The sequence below is a fragment of the Zea mays genome, chromosome 2 (assembly GCF_902167145.1).
Source record: "Zea mays cultivar B73 chromosome 2, Zm-B73-REFERENCE-NAM-5.0, whole genome shotgun sequence".
NCBI classification, from domain to species: Eukaryota; Viridiplantae; Streptophyta; class Magnoliopsida; order Poales; family Poaceae; genus Zea; species Zea mays.
This window is the reverse complement of record NC_050097.1, coordinates 155,413,063-155,429,729: the sequence shown is the minus strand read 5'-3', so window position 1 is coordinate 155,429,729 and position 16,667 is coordinate 155,413,063. Positions and strand designations below refer to the sequence as shown.

At 42.9% G+C, this 16,667-nt stretch overlaps 1 long non-coding RNA gene across 1 annotated transcript; it reads left to right on the top strand.

Annotated features, from left to right (window-relative positions):
* Positions 1-2,111: 2,111 nt before the first annotated feature.
* On the top strand, positions 2,112-14,919 carry LOC109944566 (uncharacterized). The gene is made up of 3 exons (XR_002267649.2): positions 2,112-2,277; positions 4,579-4,648; positions 14,643-14,919. It is a non-coding gene; the product is annotated as an uncharacterized lncRNA (long non-coding RNA).
* The last annotated feature ends 1,748 nt before the right edge of the window (positions 14,920-16,667 follow it).

The window sequence follows — 16,667 nt, the reverse complement described above, 5'->3', positions numbered from 1 at the left end:
GACCTGGAATTTTGCTAAAGAGTCCTCGGGGATTCTAGGAATTAACCCGCAATCCAAAGATGTTGTGCGCTGAGTGTTGGGAAAATTGTAGAATCGCCCCGGGATTCCTAGGAAATCGTGCACGCAGTCCAGTCAGGGGGGTAATTAATATAAAAGAGATTAGAAATTGGTTTTTGGGTATAAAAATAATTGCCGAAACCCATTTAAATCATATAAAATTCATATTAAATCCTTTTTGACCCATTCCAATTTCTATAATTTTACAAAATTGTTGTTTATCATTTAGTACCACTGTTTTGACATGAAAGTCACAATAAAATTTATATCTTATCTAATATTGTACAAAACACATAGAATCTCTAGAAATTCATAACTTAAAATCTATAACTCCGATTTGATCCGTTCAAGTTGCGTTAGTCTCGTATAAATATTTACTATGCAATAACAATATTTATTATACCATGGCTCATTATTTTATAATTAGATCTTTATTTAACTTATGTTGGTTAGTCATTTTAATCGGCTTATCATTATAATCTACTAGAATAAGATCTATGGTCAATTCATAACTTAGATTAATGTTGAGACAATTATTTATAGAATAACCTCTCATATGATCTATATTAACCAATTTATGATATAGTTTAATATTTTAATCACATGAATCCTCTATGAAACCATAACTCCTTAACTATGACTCCGATCTTAGTGGTTCTCGTTCCCACGATCTCGTAGGTTCGCGTAGATCATTATTATTCAATTTGTTCTCATGTTTGGTGTGATGTTGATTTTATCTATACCATGTTTGTTTGTATTGCTACGACTAGTGCGTGGTTTCTAGGATCTGAAGAATCACCCTGGTAACTAGAATCTCAAGTGCCAGGCAAGTTGTGCCCTTGATCACTTTCTTTTTACCCAGTCATGTTCTTATTAAGCATAATGATCTGCATAGGTTAATTTTGCTGGGACCCAATAGGTTACCCTAGATTTTGACTATCTTTATACCTTGTTTCACCATTGGTTTTACTACTGAATTTTTGGGTAGTACATGTTATTGCTTTATGTGGCTTTGGGTATAGAGATATTCATCACTCATTGTTATACTTTTTATTATCTGTTTATTATTACTATTCATGATAAGATCATTATGTTAAAGGGAACATGGAGAACCACCCGAGAAAATAGTGCTACCACAAGGGTTTAATGGGACGCCCTTGGCTGATTAACTAGGAAAGCTAGTGGATGACTACCTTACCCAAAAGGGGCAAGGGCAGTAGGGGAGTGGTCAGTGTAGGGAGGTCCTTGGGTTGATTTTGCTGCGATGGCGGTCAGGCGAGGGATTCCTGCACTGGAGCTTCCTATAAATTGTAGCGGGTTTTCTGAAGCTAGTGGAACTTTGTAAAGGCCTCGTAGTGGTACTCTGCCTCGCTTCCTTGGTAGAGGTGTATGGGGTCTGATCAACTCCGTGGCAAATGGGTAACACGACTTGTGGGTAAAGATATGCAACCTTTGCAGAGTGTAAAACTGGTATACTAGCCGTGCTCACGGTCATGAGCGGCTCGAACACTCACATGATTAATTTATGGAACGTAAATTCAATTTGTCATTTCATTGCATCTAGGATTATTTTATTATTACTTTTACTTATTATTACTATGGTTTGGTATCTACTTACACTTAGTAATTGCTAATAAAATTTTGACCAACTTATAAAAAGCAATGCTCAGCTTTAGCCTTTATTACATTGATTTGCCTTACACTTCACATGAACTCCCACCTTTGGCGAGTTCATGCACATTATTCCCCACAACTTGTTGAGCGATGAACATGTGTGAGCTCACCCTTGTTGTCTCACACCCCCACAGGAGAAGTACAAGTGGTTCAAGAGGAGCCACACAACGAGGAGTTCGATTCGATCTAGGTGGCGTCTCCCAGTTGACTTTCTAGCGCCAAGGATGGATTTTAGATTCTTTTATATTTTTATTTTGTAAGGCTTCCACTATGTAATAAGTACATTTATGATATTTATGATATTTATCTCTATGCACTCTGTTATTATATGTGTTGTCTTCTCTAGCGCATATATGAGATACACCCGGCTTTGTCTCTTAAAGCCCAGGGTGTTACAGACGGTCAATGGGTCACCCTCTCTTCTCCGTCGGCGGCGATGGGCCTGGTACCGGTGCGCCCTCTGCTGTCTCTTCTTCCCCACACGTCCCTGCTCTATCCTCTCCTCTCCGGCGCGCCCAATCCTCAACATGCTGCCGACTCATGCAGGTACAAAAGCTTTTGGATTTGTATGTCCTTTGTGTTAGGGTTTCCATTTTGCTTCGCGCACTGTGATTCCATTTCCTGCTCATCGATGCACAACAACGGCTAGAACATTTTTCAAAGCGAATGTAGTCGGTCTTATGTTTTGCTTCTAGCTTTCTTATCCATACAGTCCCAGTCCAGTTCCAGCTGATTAGGTTTTCATTCTCGCTTCGCCCGCTTTGAATTGATTTTGTGTTCGTCCATGAGCAAATACGGGTACAACATCCTACAAAGTGTATAGCCTTGGTATTAGGGTTTTCTTCTATCTTCCTCCGCCGTGCAAATTTCCTGGTCATCATAAACTAAGAACGAGCACAAAATTAGTCATTCCCATCATTCCTTTTTCCGAAATGCAAATTCTCATATACGTGTCTACAACCTGTACAGATGTGACAAATTATAACAAGAATAATACACGGACGTCCCATCTGATTATCAACAAAACAGTAAAGTTTCTAAGTCGTAAGTCGTTATATATTGGTGAAAGTGATGTCCAGAACATCACAATTGATATATAGCCCTATTTATTTAGTGTGTTTATAAACTATGCCACCGAGATAACCACATTACATCTTTCCAAAAAAATGTATACACAGGTATGATTCATGCATAGTTTCTGACTTCTCAACTTGCATACACGAAATGTAACTTTGCTTCTTATTGTTTCTGAAATACTCACTTACTATTCAGCATCATCAATAGCTGATTTATACAACCTGCAGATTTCTCTGATACTGTAACTTCCATCAAATACATATATAGTTTCTTCGATGCACAAAATACATACATGGATATCATTCCTGCATAGTTTCTTATATGGGAACATATCCGGTGCACATGAGCCTTTGCTGCATATGAACTAGCGAAGTTCAAAAAAAATTCTAAAAAAATAATACATATTCTTTCCATACTACTCTTATTATATACAAATTTCAAGCTCAAATTCGTTATATTTTAGCTGTAATAAAAAGGAGAACATTTTAGCCGATTTTCTAATTTAAACTTGTCAGAAATTTTATCTTTTTTTATTATAGCTAAAGTATAATGAATTTGAACTTGAAATTTTGTATATAATTGGAGTAAGATGGAAAGAATATGTCTAATTTTTTTTTAAAATTTTTTGTGAACTTTGTTAGTTCATGTGCACATATATGCACCAAAGACTCATTTGCACCGGATATATTCCCTTCTTATACTCTCACTACTCCTTAACCTCTATACACCATAACTAATTTTGTTTCTTATTGTTTACCAAATGATCGCTCATTATTTAGAATCATCAAAAGCTGATTTCAACAACGTAACTTGCCAATTCTATGCACAACAGGTGCATTCTCTTTAGGTCATGTACAACTCTACAATGTCACATTATACATATTCAATCTTAAAAAAATATACGCATCATCAGAATTTAAGTATTCTTTCACTTACCTCTTTTGAACATCGATAGCTCAATTTGATATTATGTGTCTTCTACCAAAAAAACAGGTATTCTTTCAGTGTAACCTGCTCTTTCTTTCACAACAGTAGCCTTTCATAATGAACATGCTTTCATGTCTACGTACGTTCTATTCATGCTTCCATTTAACAACTATTGGAAACATATGAGAAACTTGCTAAAATATATACACAATCATTTATGTATAGCTCTTCTACAATTTCAAGTCATTAGTTGCATTGTTCGCACTCTTCCTGGATTTACATACAAGAACTCTCATTTCATTTTTTATTGTTGTTTGCCACATACACCTCTATATTATTATGTTTCTTCATACATGTTTATGAATGCACACACCATCAATTTTATATTTTTCTTTCACTTATTCCTCACTAAAACACACATGTTTAATTTTTTAAAATTTCAAGTCATTAGTTGCTACAACTCTAAACAACATGAATCATTAACAACTAATTGAATACATACAAATTCATTCACAATGTACTTTTCCATGTACGTATTTTCTTTCTATTCATGCCACACATACTATCAAGTAAACTACTTCTTTTCTCCTAATTATATAACATCTCACAGCTAAATTATGTCATATAATGTTTACTTTTAGGCTGCAAAGAAGCTGACATATCCATCGCTCAGTAACCCTCTCACATATCAACATACTCCCAAATCTGATGCCGAAGTGAAAATTACAAAGATACGCCACTTCCACTTGATATAAAAAAACAACCACAAACATATTAACATCTGTTACTCACTCTATTAGAAAAAGTAAGTACATTAAACTAATCCATATTTTCTTTCTATAGGAGCAAACAATGAACACAAGTCAGATCAAAGGAAAAGGCAATATGACCTTATCGAATCTCCTCCGAAAAGGTAATGCTTCTAAACATATATACTCTCATTTTTTTATTTGTCGCGGTTTAGTTTAAAAATGAACTAGCTGGTGACAAATATTCGAGAACGGAGGTAGCATCTTCTATATGTTTATCTTAGTAAGCAATTTTAACCCCCTCAATCTCCATTTCACTTGCTCCAAAACCCCTAAGAGTTACAGAAGTCATCCATCTGCAGAACTTCCTAACAATAGCGCCTTACTACACTTAGCATCAAGAAGGAGCTTTAGGTATAAAAACGTTGAATGTGTGCCGACATACAACCTGACAATATGACTGATAATGCAGTTAATCAAAATACTACAATCTACAAAGAAGCTACCACACACAAGTTCCATGCTGCCATAAGTAGTCGCAGATAACCGCACCAAATAGAATCTAGGTAACAACTTAGGAATTTCTAAAAAATACACCAAATTGGACCTTCTAGAAATAGGATCCAAATTAAAAATTCCTATACAATCCAAATGTCTACCAACTACAAGGACTGAGATATAGACAAACGTTAGTATCCTTCTTGCTATCATGTGCTAACACCATTTGAAAGTCGCCTAGAGGGGGGGGGGGTGAATAGGGCGAAACTGAAATTTACAAATATAATCACAACTACAAGCCGGGTTAGCGTTAGAAATAATAAAGAGTCCGAGAGAGAGGGCGCAAAACAAATCGCAAGCGAATGAAGAGTGTGACACGTGGATTTGTTTTACCAAGGTTCGGTTCTTACAAACCTACTCCCCTTTGAGGTGGTCACAAAGACCGGGTCTCTTTCAACCCTTTCCCTCTCTCAAACGGTCCCTCGGACCGAGTGAGCTTCTCTTCTCAAATCAAACCGGGAACAAAACTTCCCCGCAAGGACCACCACACAATTGGTGTCTCTTGCCTCGGTTACAATGGAGTTTTGATCACAAGAACAAGTGAGAAAGAAAGATGCAATCCAAGCGCAAGAGCTCAAAAGAACACGACAAATCTCTCTCGCTAATCACTAAAGCCTTGTGTGGAATTGGAGAGGATTTGATCACTTGAGTGTGTCTAGAATTGAATGCCTAGCTCTTGTAAGTGGTTGGAAGGTGAAAAACTTGGATGACTTGAATGTGGGGTGATTGGGGGTATTTATAGCCCCAACCACCAAACTAGCCGTTTGGGTGGAGGCTGTCTGTCGCATGGTGCACCGGATAGTCCGGTGCACACCGGACATGTCTGGTGCGCCAGCCACGTCACCCGAATGCTAGGGTTCCGACCGTTGGAGCTCTGACGCTAGGCCCGCCTTGATGTCCGGTGGCGCACCGGACATGCACTGTAGAGTGTCCGGTGCGCCTGTTCGCGCGTGCCTGACTTTTGCGCGCTCTGGCGCGCATTTAATGCGCCTGCAGGTGACCGTTGGCGCTGAAGTAGCCGTTGCTCCACTGTTACACCGGACAGTCAGGTGTACACCGGACATGTCCGGTGAATTATAGCGGAGTAGCCGTTGCGAATTCCCGAAGCTGGCGAGTTCAGAGTCGCTTCATTCCTGGAGCACCGGACACTGTCCGGTGTACACTGGACAGTCCGGTGGTGCACCGGACAGTCCGGTGCGCCAGACCAGGGTACCTTCGGTTGTCCCTTTGCTCCTTTTGTTGAACACTTTTCTTGGTCTTTTTATTGGCTTATTGTGAACCTTTGGTACATGTATAACTTATAGACTTGGGCAAACTAGTTAGTCCAATTATTTGTGTTGGGCAATTCAACCACCAAAATTAGTTTAGGAAATAGGTGTAAGCCTAATTCCCTTTCAATCTCCCCCTTTTTGGTGATTGATGCCAACACAAACCAAAACAAATATAGAAGTGGATAATTGAACTAGTTTGCAAAATGTAAGTGCAAAGGTTACTTAGAATTGAGCCAATAAATATTACTTACTAGATATGCATGGATTGTTTCTTCATTTTTAACATTTTGGACCACGCTTGCACCACATGTTTTGTTTTTTGCAAATTCTTTTTGTAAACCCTTTTCACAGTCTTTTTGCAAATAGTCAAAGGTAAATGAATAAGATTTTGCGAAGCATTTTCAAGATTTGAAATTTTCTCCCTTTGTTTCAAATGCTTTTCCTTTGACTAAACAAAACTCCCCCTCAAATAAATTCTCCTCCTAGTGTTCAAGAGGGTTTTATGACATCAATTTTTGAAAATACTACTTTCTCCCCCTTTAGAACACAAAGAGAGACCAATTTGAAATTTACCAATTGAAAATCATTAATTTTTAAAATTAGGGTGGTGGTGCGGTCCTTTTGCTTTGGGCTATACTTTCTCCCCCTTTGGCATGAATCGCCAAAAACGGATACTTAGAGTGAAATATAAGCCCTTTGATAACTACTTTCTCCCCTTTGGCAAATAAAACATAGGAGTGAAGATTATACCAAAGATGGAGAGATGCTCGGAGCGACGACGAAGGATGGGTGATAGAGTGAAGTGGAAGCCTTGTCTTCGCCGAAGACTCCAATTCCCTTTCAATATACCTATGACTTGGTTTGAAATACACTTGAAAACGCATTAGTCATAGCATATATCAAAGAGACATGATCAAAGGTATACTTATGAGCTATGTGTGCAAATTAGCAAAAGAAATTCCTAGAATCAAGAATATTGAGCTCATGCCTAAGTTTGGTAAAAGTTTGTTCATCAAGTGGCTTGGTAAAGATATCGGCTAATTGATCTTTAGTATTAATGTATGCAATCTCAATATCCCCCTTTTGTTGGTGATCCCTAAGAAAATGATACCGAATGGCTATGTGCTTAGTGCGACTATGCTCAACGGGATTATCCGCCATGCGGATTGCACTCTCATTATCACATAGAAGAGGAACTTTGGTTAATTTGTAACCATAGTCCCGCAGGGTTTGCCTCATCCAAAGCAATTGCGCACAACAGTGACCTGCGGCAATGTACTCGGCTTCGGCGGTAGAAAGAGCGACCGAATTTTGCTTCTTTGAAGCCCAAGGCACCAAGGACCTTCCCAAGAACTGGCAAGTCCCCGATGTGCTCTTTCTATTGATCTTGCACCCTGCCCAATCGGCATCCGAATAACCAAGTAAATCAAACGTGGATCCCCGAGGGTACCAAAGCCCAAACTTAGGAGTATAAGCCAAATATCTCAAGATTCGTTTTACGGCCGTAAGGTGAGATTCCTTAGGGTCGGCTTGGAATCTTGCACACATGCATACGGAAAGCATAATGTCCGGTCGAGATGCACATAAGTAAAGCAATGAACCTATCATCGACCGGTATACCTTTTGATCCACGGACTTACCTCCTGTGTCGAGGTCGAGATGCCCATTTGTTCCCATGGGAGTCTTGACGGGCTTGGCATCCTTCATCCCAAACTTGTTTAGAATGTCTTGAGTGTACTTTGTTTGGCAAATGAAGGTGCCCTCTTGGAGTTGCTTTACTTGAAATCCCAAGAAATACTTTAACTCCCCCATCATAGACATAGATTTGGCATACAAACAAATCATTGTCAAGAGTTTTAGTAAATAAAGTAGGATCGGCCTTGCCGACTTTGAAACCATTAGCAATAAGGAAATCTCTAAGGCATTCATACCAAGCTCTTGGGGCTTGCTTGAGCCCATAAAGCGCCTTAGAGAGCCTATAGACATGATTAGGGTACTCACTGTCTTCAAAGCCGGGAGGTTGCTCAACGTAGACCTCTTCCTTGATTGGTCCATTGAGGAAAGCACTCTTCATGTCCATTTGGTAAAGCTTGAAGCCATGGTAAGTAGCATAGGCTAATAATATACGAATTGACTCAAGCCTAGCTACGGGTGCATAGGTTTCACCAAAATCCAAACCTTCGACTTGGGAGTATCCCTTGGCCACAAGTCGAGCTTTATTCCTTGTCACCACACCATGCTCATCTTTCTTGTTGCGGAAGACCCATTTGGTTCCTACAACATTTTTATTAGGACGTGGAACTAAATGCCATACCTCATTCCTCGTGAAGTTGTTGAGCTCCTCTTGCATCGCCATCACCCAATCCGAATCTTGTAGTGCTTCCTCTACCCTGTGTGGCTCAATAGAGGAAACAAAAGAGTAATGCTTACAAAAATGTGCAACACGAGATCTAGTGGTTACCCCCTTATGAATATCGCCGAGGATGGTGTCGACGGGGTGATCTCGTTGGATTGCTTGGTGGACTCTTGGGTGTGGTGGTCTTGGTTCTTCATCCTCCTTGTCTTGATTATTTGCATCTCCCCCTTGATTATTGCCGTCATCTTGAGGTGGCTCAACTCTTTGATCTTCTCCTTTATCAACTTGAGCCTCGTCCTCATTTTGAGTTGGTGGAGATGCTTGCGTGGAGGAGGATGATTGATCTTGTGCATGTGGAGGCTCTTCGGATTCCTTAGGGCACACATCCCCAATGGACATGTTCCTTAGCGCGATGCACGGAGCCTGTTCTTCACCTATCTCATCAAAATCAACTTGCTCTACTTGAGAGCCGTTAGTTTCATCAAACACAACGTCACAAGAAACTTCAACAAGTCCTGAGGACTTGTTAAAGACTCTATATGCCCTTGTGTTTGAGTCATATCCTAGTAAAAAGCCTTCTACAGTTTTAGGAGCAAATTTGGATTTTCTACCTCTTTTAACAAGAATAAAGCATTTGCTACCAAAAACTCTAAAATACGAAATATTGGGCTTTTTACCGGTTAGGAGTTCATAGGATGTCTTCTTGAGGATTCGGTGCAGATATAACCGGTTGATGGCGTAGCAGGCGGTGTTGACCGCCTCGGCCCAAAACCGATCCGGTGTCTTGTACTCATCAAGCATGGTTCTTGCCATGTCCAATAGAGTTCGATTCTTCCTCTCCACTACACCATTTTGTTGTAGGGTGTAGGGAGAAGAGAACTCATGCTTGATGCCCTCCTCCTCAAGGAAGCCTTCAATTTGTGAGTTCTTGAACTCCGTCCCGTTGTCGCTTCTAATTTTCTTGATCCTTAAGCCGAACTCATTCTGAGCCTGTCTCAAGAATCCCTTTAAAGTCTCTTGGGTTTGTGATTTTTCCTGCAAAAAGAACACCCAAGTGAAGCGAGAATAATAATCCACAATAACTAGACAGTACTTACTCCCGTCGATGCTTATGTAAGCAATCAGGCCGAATAGATCCATGTGTAGGAGCTCCAGTGGCCTGTCAGTCGTCATGATGTTCTTATGTGGATGATGAACACCAACTTGCTTCCCTGCTTGGCAAGCGCTACAAATCCTGTCTTTCTCAAAATGGACATTTGTTAATCCTAAAATGTGCTCTCCCTTTAGAAGCTTATAAAGATTCTTCATTCCAACATGAGCTAGTCGGTGGTGCCAGAGCCAACCCATGTTAGTCTTAGCAATTAAGCAAGTGTCGAGTTCATCTCTATCAAAATCTACCAAGTATAGCTGACCCTCTAACACTCCCTTAAATGCTATTGAATCATCACTTCTTCTAAAGACAGTGACACCTACATCATTAAATAGACAGTTGTACCCCATTTGACACAATTGAGATACAGAAAGCAAATTTTAATCTAGTGAATCAACAAGAAAAACATTGGAAATGGAATGGTCAGGAGATATAGCTATTTTACCCAAACCTTTGACCAAACCTTGGTTTCCATCCCCGAATGTGATAGCTCATTGGGGATCTTGGTTTTTCTCGTAGGAGGAGAACATCTTTTTCTCCCCTGTCATGTGGTTTGTGCACCTGCTATCGATGATCCAACTTGAGCCCCCGGATGCATAAACCTACAAAACAATTTTAGTTCTTGACTTTAGGTACCCAAACGGTTTTGGGTCCTTTGGCATTAGACACAAGAACTTTGGGTACCCAAACACAAGTCTTGGAGCCCTTGTGTTTACCCCCAACAAACTTGGCAACTACCTTGCCAGATTTGTTAGTAAGCACATAAGATGCATCAAAAGTTTTAAATGAGATGTTATGATCATTTGATGCACTAGGAGTTTTCTTCTTAGGCAATTTAGCACGGGTTGGTTGCCTAGAACTAGATGTCTCACCCTTATACATAAAAGCATGATTAGGGCCAGAGTGAGACTTCCTAGAATGAATTCTCTTAATTTTGCTCTCGGGATAACCGGCAGGGTACAAAATGTAACCCTCGTTATCCTGAGGCATGGGAGCCTTGCCCTTAACAAAATTAGACAATTTCTTAGGAGGGGCATTAAGTTTGACATTGTCTCCCCTTTGGAAGCCAATGCCATCCTTGATGCCAGGGCGTCTCCCATTATAGAGCATACTTCTAGCAAATTTAAACTTTTCATTTTCTAAGTTATGCTCGGCAATTTTAGCATCTAATTTTGCTATATGATCATTTTGTTGTTTAATTAAAGCCATGTGATCATGAATAGCATCAATATCAATATCTCTACATCTAGTGCAAATAGAAACATGCTCAATGGTAGATGTAGAGGGTTTGCAAGAATTAAATTCAACAATCTTAGCACGCAAAATATCATTGTTATCTCTAAGATCAGAAATTGTAACATTGCAAACATCTAATTCTTTAGCCTTAGCAATTAATTTTTTATTTTCAACCCTAAGGCTAGCAAGAGAGATGTTTAATTCTTCAATCTTAGCAAGCAAATCATCATAATCATTTCTAAGATTGGGAATTGAAACATCACAAACATGAGAATCAACCTTAGCAATTAATTTGGCATTTTCATTTCTAAGGTTGGCAATAGTGTCATGGCATGTGCTTAGCTCACTAGATAATTTCTCACATTTTTCTACTTCTAGAGCATAAGCATTCTTAACCTTAACATGCTTTTTATTTTCCTTGATTATGAAGTCCTCTTGGGAGTCCAAGAGATCATCCTTTTCATGGATGACACTAATTAGCTCATTTAGTTTTTCCTTTTGTTGCATGTTTAGGTCGGCAAAAAGAATGCGCAAGTTATCCTCCTCATTACTAGCATTATCCTCATCGCTAGATGTTTCATATTTGGTGGAGGATCTTGATTTTACCTTCTTCCTTTTTCCCTCCTTGGCCATGAGGCATTTGTGGCCGACGTTGGGGAAGAGAAGACCCTTGGTGACGGCGATGTTTGTGGCGTCCTCGTCGGAGGAGGAGTCGGTGGAGCTCTCGTCCGAGTCCCACTCCCGGCAAACATGGGCATCGCCGCCCTTCTTCTTGTGGTACCTCTTCTTTTCTCTTCTCTTGCCCTTCTTGTCGTCGCCCCTGTCACTGTCACTAGATAGTGGACATTTTGCTATAAAATGACCGGGCTTACCACACTTGTAGCAAACTCTCTTGGAGCGGGGCTTGTAGTCTTTCCCCCTCCTTTGCTTGAGGATTTGACGGAAGCTCTTGATGATGAGCGCTATCTCCTCGTTGTCGAGCTTAGAGGCGTCGATGGGTGTTCGACTTGGAGTAGATTCCTCCTTCTTTTCTTCCGTTGCCTTGAATGCGACCGGTTGTGCTTCGGATGTGGAGGGGCCGTCAAGCTCGTTGATCTTCTTTGATCCTTTGATCATCAACTCAAAGCTCACAAAATTACCTATAACTTCCTCGGGGGTCATTTGAGTATATCTAGGATTGCCACGAATTAATTGAACTTGAGTAGGGTTAAGGAAAACAAGTGATCTTAGAATAACCTTAACCACTTTGTGGTCATCCCATTTTTTGCTCTCGAGGTTGTGCACTTGGTTCACCAAGGTTTTGAGCCAGTTGTACATGTCTTGTGGCTCCTCCCCGTGGCGAAGACGGAAGCGACCGAGCTCCCCCTCGTGCGCGGTCTTTAGCACGTCCCAAATCTCCTTGGCGCTCTTCAACCCTTGCACCTTGTTATACTCCTCTCGACTTAGAGAGGTGAGGAGTATAGTGGTGGCTTGGGAGTTGAAGTGCTCGATTTGGGCCACTTCGTCCTCATCATAATCTTCATCCCCTATGGATGGTACCTGTACACAAAACTCAACAACATCCCATATACTTTTGTGGAGTGAGGTTAGGTGATATCGCATCATATCACTCCACCTAGCATAATCTTCACCATCAAATGTTGGCGGTTTGCCTAATGGGACGGAAAGTAAAGGTGTATGTTTAGGAGTGCGAGGGTAGCGTAGGGGGATCTTACTATACTTCTTGCGCTCTTAGCGCTTAGAAGTAACGGACGGCGCGTCGGAGCCGGAGGTCGACGTTGATGAAGTGTCGGTCTCGTAGTAGACCACTTTCCTCATCCTTTTGTGCTTGTCGCCTCTCCGATGCGACTTGTGGGAAGAGGATCTCTTCTCCTTCCCCTTCCCTTTGTTGGAGGAGTTTTTCTTCTCCTTCCTCTTGTTGCGGGACTCTTCCGATGAAGTCGACCCGTGGCTTGTAGTGGGCTTGTCGCCGGTCTCCATCTCCTTCTTGGCGTGATCTCCCGACATCACTTCGAGCGGTTAGGCTCTAATGAAGCACCAGGCTCCGATACCAATTGAAAGTCGCCTAGAGGGGGGGGGGGTGAATAGGGCGAAACTGAAATTTACAAATATAATCACAACTACAAGCCGGGTTAGCGTTAGAAATAATAAAGAGTCCGAGAGAGAGGGTGCAAAACAAATCGCAAGCGAATGAAGAGTGTGACACGCGGATTTGTTTTACCGAGGTTCAGTTCTTGCAAACCTACTCCCTGTTGAGGTGGTCACAAAGACCGGGTCTCTTTCAACCCTTTCCCTCTCTCAAACGGTCCCTCGGACCGAGTGAGCTTCTCTTCTCAAATCAAACCGGGAACAAAACTTCCCCGCAAGGACCACCACACAATTGGTGTCTCTTGCCTCGGTTACAATGGAGTTTTGATCACAAGAACAAGTGAGAAAGAAAGAAGCAATCCAAGAGCAAGATCTCAAAAGAACACGGCAAATCTCTCTCGCTAATCACTAAAGCCTTGTGTGGAATTGGAGAGGATTTGATCACTTGAGTGTGTCTAGAATTGAATGCCTAGCTCTTGTAAGTGGTTGGAAGGTGGAAAACTTGGATGACTTGAATGTGGGGTGGTTGGGGGTATTTATAGCCCCAACCACCAAACTAGCCGTTTGGGTGGAGGCTGTCTGTCGCATGGTGCACCGGACAGTCCGGTGCACACCGGACATGTCCGGTGCGCCAGCCACGTCACCCGAACGCTAGGGTTCCGACCGTTGGAGCTCTGACGCTGGGCCCGCCTTGATGTCCGGTGGCGCACCGGACATGCACTGTAGAGTGTCCGGTGCGCCTGTTCGCGCGTGCCTGACTTCTGCACGCTCTGGCGCGCATTTAATGCGCCTGCAGGTGACCGTTGGCGCTGAAGTTGTCGTTGCTCCGCTGTTACACCGGACAGTCCGGTGTACACCGGACATGTCCGGTGAATTATAGCGGAGTAGCCGTTGCGAATTCCCGAAGCTGGCGAGTTCAGAGTCGCTTCATTCCTGGAGCACCGGACACTGTCCGGTGTACACCGGACAGTCCGGTGGTGCACTAGACAGTCCGGTGCGCCAGACCAGGGTACCTTCGGTTGTCCCTTTGCTCCTTTTGTTGAACCCTTTTCTTGGTCTTTTTATTGGCTTATTGTGAACCTTTGGTACCTGTATAACTTATAGACTTGGGCAAACTAGCTAGTCCAATTATTTGTGCTGGGCAATTCAACCACCAAAATTAGTTTAGGAAATAGGTGTAAGCCTAATTCCCTTTCACCATTCATACACCTCCATTAAATGAGTTCCAGCTGCTACTAAGAAGTTTGTAGACTATGATCAACACAGAACGAAACCATACCATGTTGCATGCATCTGTTTTACGTACCATGCAAGATACACTTAAAGAAGATACAAACATTTTGTGATGCTCATATACAAGAACCTTTATTTCTTTTTTACTTTGCTTTAGATTAACATATTTACCTTCTCATAAATTGTTTCCTACATTAACCTCTACATCGATCTATACTGACCTGATTCAAGCCTACAATTACTTACTACTTTAAAAAAATATGCAGGTTAAGAAAAGGATGTTTACATATCCAAAGCAGTGATGATGATGTCCAAGAGAACTAAAGATGGTTGTTTAAAACACCAAATTTGCTTGCTTCTCACACGCTATCTTTTGCAAACTTTAGCCTAATCCGCTGTAAAGCATATTTGCTTGATAAAGTCCCCTGAACTTTCTTTTGATGCAAACAAGATCTCCATGCTGAATCAAACATGGTAGATAAAAGGGCATATCTCTATAGTTCTGACATGCCACCTTTTGCGGTCTCTAGGACCAATATTTTGGTGCCTCAACAAATATGTATGTATGACTAATTTGTTATCAACTGCGCTTAGTTCACAACCCATTGTAATCACTACCGGAATCGACAGCTTTGCCGAGTGCCTGAAGCACTCGGCAAAGCCTGAAAAACACTCGGCAAAGAGGGCTCGGCACACAGTACATCGGTAAAGCCTTCTTTGCTGAGTACATTTTCGCGGGCACTCGGCACAAACTTTGCCGAGTGCCAGTGTAACACCTTGATTTTGGGGTATAAAATTTCTTTCTAATTATCACCCAAAATCATGTGTTACTCTTCTTTTTCTCACTCTAGTTTCTCTCTCTCTCTAGATTCTTTCTCTCTTTTTTCCTTTCGGTTAGAAATAGCTTAAACTAGTGGAGGTTAATTATTTATTTTTGCCAAAACCTTATGGGTCATAACATGTTGCATCATGCTGAGCTTAAAATATTCTTTGAAGTGTTGCACAAGTGTGAATTTATTTGAATTTGAAACCTAGTGTGAATTTGGATTTGAAAACTCTATAGAAAAAGAAATGGAAAAGGAATTAGAAAATCCAGAGAAAAAGGAAAAGAGAAAGCAACCCAGTCGGCCCATTAAGCCCAGCCTGGCCGCACGCCTGCGCGCCCATGCCGCCTGACAGGCACACCCCGCCTGTCAGCGACAGTTCTCCCTCGCCCGTGCCCTCCCTCTCTCGTTCGCTGCCCAGTGGGGCCAGCCTGTCGGCGCCAGTTTCCTTCGCCCGCGCTCTCCCTCTCTCTCTCTCTCTCTCTGTCTCGTGGGCCCGGTCCGCGAGTCGTCAAGTCGTTGCCCCGCACGCCCCTTTCTCCTCTCTCTGCGTTGTGGACCCTACCTGTCAGTTCCGCCCCCTCCGTGCTCGCCATGGACCGGCGTGTGCGCACTCGCGCACGTCGCCAGATTTCTCGGCCATGACGCCCACCCATGCGCCCTGCTCCCTTCTTAGAGCCCCGCAAGTGCCCCACGCATACCCCTCACCTCATTTCGCACAGCTTCACCCTCTCTCGTGCTCTGCTCACGCCGCCAGCCGCCGCAGGAGACCCGCACCCGCGTTCCCGGCCATCCTGCTCGCCGGAGACCGCTCCAAGCCTCCCCGAGCTCAGCCCCGAGGTGAGACACCTTTGCCCGTGCCTAATTTCCCCTATTGCGCCTTGTGTTCAGTCAATTTCACCTTCGCTGGTGCTCGGTCGTGGCAGTTTGTCGTGCTCGCGCGGTGACCGGCCAATTTAGCCCGGTCTAGTTCCCCGGAGTAGGTCCCTGTGTCGCCCCTGCCTCTGCTGAAGTTAGCCAAGGCCTTAGCGCACCTTAGGACCCCTCCCCGTGGCCGGAATGGCTCAACGGAGTTTCTCCGACCCGCCCGAGGCCTTCTCACCACCGTTCTACCCTCTCTGCCCGTGGATTCATGGCCTCTTCCCCGCCATTGAGTTCGTTGTGGAGCCCTCTCCCTCTCTGCCCAACTCCGGTGACCTCGGACCCCCCTAGCTCATGCCTGCCTCAACTCCAGCGACCCCACCACCGCGGAGAGGAGCAGCGCCGCCCGCAGCCATTCAACCCCCCCGGTTTGATCCCTTCCGTCCGATCCTGATCGCACAGCCCGGACAACGGGTACCGCTTCGCGAACGCATGCCTGATCCCCTCCGTCCAATCCTGATCGCACGGCCTGGACCACTCATCCTTCCCTGGTCTGGTCCCCTCTGCCTGATCCAGATCGAAGGCCCAGACCGCAGGATACCGCTT